Raw genomic sequence first — 3878 nt, forward strand, 5'->3', positions numbered from 1 at the left:
CATAGATAACTTCAGTACATAAGTCAGGGTACAAGGTTCATTAATCAACAGGTGCAGCAGAGGTTAAGGTACATGGCCAAACACAAGCTAAGATGATGTCTCAACATTTGACATGGCCCACATCTCTCCTTTCAAAGAGCAGAAGGCCACAGTCATTTGCCTGTTTGTTGTCCAGAGCCACAGGACTAGACAAGCACATATACAATAGTAGGAAGAACTGCAAACAGAAATGTGTATATTATAAGATATTCTCACCAAAAAAAATCCAGAGGAATTTTTATTTAATTGCAAACTGATTTGGAAATATTGAGAACTCAAGAATGGAAAAATGAATTAATTAAGCTTTTTGGAAATAAGTACTGTTCTATACATTCATTGTGTCTGTAATATTGCCATATTATTACTCTCGATGTTGTAATCTACCTTGAAAACTTGATGTTCTGTAATAATAAAGTTTCCTTAAAAATTAAAGAAGATTGGAAAAATGATAAACTCAGAGACACCAAAATGGGCATATTCTACCATTCCTACTCTCCAACCATTTTCTGTCTCTGTCTACTAAGAGTCTTGTAATTATCAAACCATCAGAAAAACTGACTAGCCCTGAGGGGGGCAGGGTGGGGCGAGTCGGTACTTCTTAGTTTGTTGTTTCTGTTTTAACTACAAAAGCCATTTGTCTCATCTTTCCATGTTCTTTGGTTTGAAGAGCACTTGTTATCTGCGTAAACATGTTGAAACATACAACAGTTCGGCTCTGTGAGGTGGATTACTGTGTTTCTACTTCCTGGACCTTGCAATTCCCTAAGGCAAGCACAACAAGAGGACGCTCAAGGTGGGCATCAATAAAACACAGAGTGAGTTTGGCTTTACTAGGCTTGCTCAAAATTACATGCATTGTGGGTGGGTGTGAGCTCAAACCAAGGAGCTGTAAACAAAATGCTTTGAAATCTGTGCACGTAACCCCACACATAAAAAGGTTACAGAAATGCAAACAAAGACCACAAAAGGGCTTGCTCCCATTTGAAGAAACCCCATGCCAACTCTGTGGCCAAATCCACTAACTTGATCCCCTAACATTTTAGGGATTTAAAGGTCACCATGAGAGCATTATATTGGATCTGAAAACAAATTAGCAACTGATCATAAGAAACATGGTTTTGCTTTGGAAAAAAACTAAGTTGGAAACGGAGTTGTTGGACTCTAAAGTTAAGAATCTGTCTAAAATGTATAATTTATTGTTGGAATGGCATACAAAATATGAACAAGTTAAATCTGTGATGATAGATTGGAGATGTGGGACACAACATAATGTTTGAAGACTGGGAAAGGTTGTGGAGTGTCAAGTTCACTACATGTATGGTGTTAAAGGAAAATATTATGAAAATGATGTATAGATGGTACTTAACCCCTGTAAAATTAGCAAAGATATATCATAATAGTGATAATCTATGCTGGAAATGTAAAGAAAAAGAGGATACCTTTTATCATATGTGGTGGACCTGCCCCAAGCTGAAAGACTTCTGGGAGAAGATTTATAATGAATTGGGAAAAATGTTGAAATATACATTTATTAAGAAACCAGAGGCCTTTCTTCTGGGAATAACAGGTTTGGAATTGCCCAATAAAGATGTTAGATTGTTTTTGTATGCCACAACTGCAGCTAGAATTTTGTTAGCTAAGAATTGGAAAACACAAGAAGTCCCAGCAGTGGAGGAATGGCAGATGAAGATGATGGACTTTTTGGAGCTAGCCGACCTGACTGGAAGAGTCCGCGACCAGAAGGAGGAGGACTACCAGGATGATTGGATGAAATTCAAAGACTATTTAGTTAAATATGCTATTTAAGTTAAACTTGCAAATACCAGATAGGCTTAGGATTTAAATATGTGACATTAGAGAATAAAATGTTTAAAGTTAAAATGAAAAGGAAGAAAGATGTTAAGTGACTAAGTCAATTTTATGAGAAAATTGGTTTTGGAAAACTGTTACAATGATATCCAATGAAACTCAGCCAGGGGGATTTGAGGAAGTCATTTAACAATGTTACTAAGATTGGATTAAGTACAGTTAATATCTATGTTTGTTTGTTTAAAATTTTGGGAAATCAATATTTTTTTTGAAAAAACAACAACAAATTGGCAACTGATCTCCCTGCAACCTCTGCAAACCCTTAAAATCTGCTCCAGTAAGCCCCCCCCAACCATCCAGTAAGCCCCCCCCCAACAACCATCTGGAGCAAATGGGGCAGAAGGCATGGCAAGAATACACCACATGTTGGTGCGGTATGGCTTCTGTTTACTAACTTGCACTAAATAGAAACTGTGATTTACTGAAATGAACGAAGGCTGCCAAGAAGAGTGGTAACAAAAAAAAATAATTCCTTCCAGTAGCACCTTAAAGACCAACTAAGTTAGTTCTTGGTATGAGCTTTCGTGTGCATGCACACTTCTTCACTTTAAGGTGCTACTGGAAGGAATTTTTTTTGTTTTGACTATGGCAGACCAACACAGCTACCTTATCTGTAACAAGAATAATGGTGTGATACACTGCATCTGTTATTTCCTTTTCTTCCTATATACATAAAAAAAATGGAAGGCTGCCCTTATGCATCCCACATTGGAAGATTTGTACTGCCTCACCACAATCCTGGGTTTGCAGAGAGGAGCAAAAGAGAAGGCAGGCTGCACAACTGCTATGACCATGGCATGGGAGTGAGAAGGGGAAAGTACACAAGGGGGGGGGGTGATAGTTGGTTTTAAACAACAGCAGTTTGTGTAAAGCAGGGATGGGGTGGGGGACACAGAGTAAAAACATTTTTTTAAATAGCAGCAGTTTTACCACCCTCGCAGACACATTTGGTAAAGACACAAGAGAGGGCTTTCTAGGTAGCTGCTCGCAGACTGTGGAGCTCCCCTCTGCAGGAGGCTAGACTCCCTCTCTGCTTTCCTGTTGCCAGCAGGCAAAGGGGGGGTTTTGTTTTGCAGCAGGGTCTTTTAATAGTGGGTGTTGTTGTATATTTTCTTGTGCTTTTAAGTGGTTTTAAATTGCATGGATTCAGTGCTGTTTTTAATATAGCAATTTACTTGTTTCTTTAAAAATACAACTAATTGGTGTGTTTTTAACCTGCACCTGTCGTTAATGCATGTTGTGACCTGGGGTACTGTGCTGGGAGAAAGCTAGGACATTAAATAAACAAACTTCCTTTGCAATAGGTGCGTGCCTGGTAGCTGCCAAGTAACCTTTGGTACTCCGAATGCTCCGGGTAGTGACAGTGGCAGCTCCACTTTTGTTTTGATACAGTGCACCAATAACACACCAACATTAGGGACGCGTTGCAGAACCACTAATAAATCGGAATGATGTGCGGATGGTCCAGTACAGATCTGCCAGTAATTCGCCGGTCTTGAGAGACTATCAGGTGGGGCCAGAGCAGCCAACTCCTAGGGGCTGAGGTCCCTTCGGCCAGCCCCCTAAAATATTCGTGGGGGCTGGTTTCCCCCCCCAAAAAAAGCTGATGAGCATTGCCATTCAAATGATGTGCGCGTGCTGCGTCTTGTGATCGATTTTGCGGGGCGGGGCTTACCTGCCCCCCCAATATTTTATTCAAGTTGGCACTCCTGGGTGGGGCCATTCGTAGCCTTTTCTGGAGGCGAAGGAGACTGAACCTGGGCGCTACACCCCTTCGCACACTCTTAAAGAGCGGGAGCCGTGCAAATTTCTCCCGAGGCGGTGCGGTGCCTTCTCTCCTTCCCGCGGGGAAGCTGCCTTCCACCCCCAGCGCGCAACTCTTGCAGCCGCCCAGGCTGCCCTCCTGCTGCTGCTGCTGCTGCCACCCCCGCGTTTTCGCCTCGCTTTGCCAAAGGCCGGAAGTGACGTCA

Source organism: Podarcis melisellensis (genome assembly GCF_964234715.1).
Source record: "Podarcis melisellensis genome assembly, chromosome: 4".
In the NCBI taxonomy this organism is placed as follows: Eukaryota; Metazoa; Chordata; class Lepidosauria; order Squamata; family Lacertidae; genus Podarcis; species Podarcis melisellensis.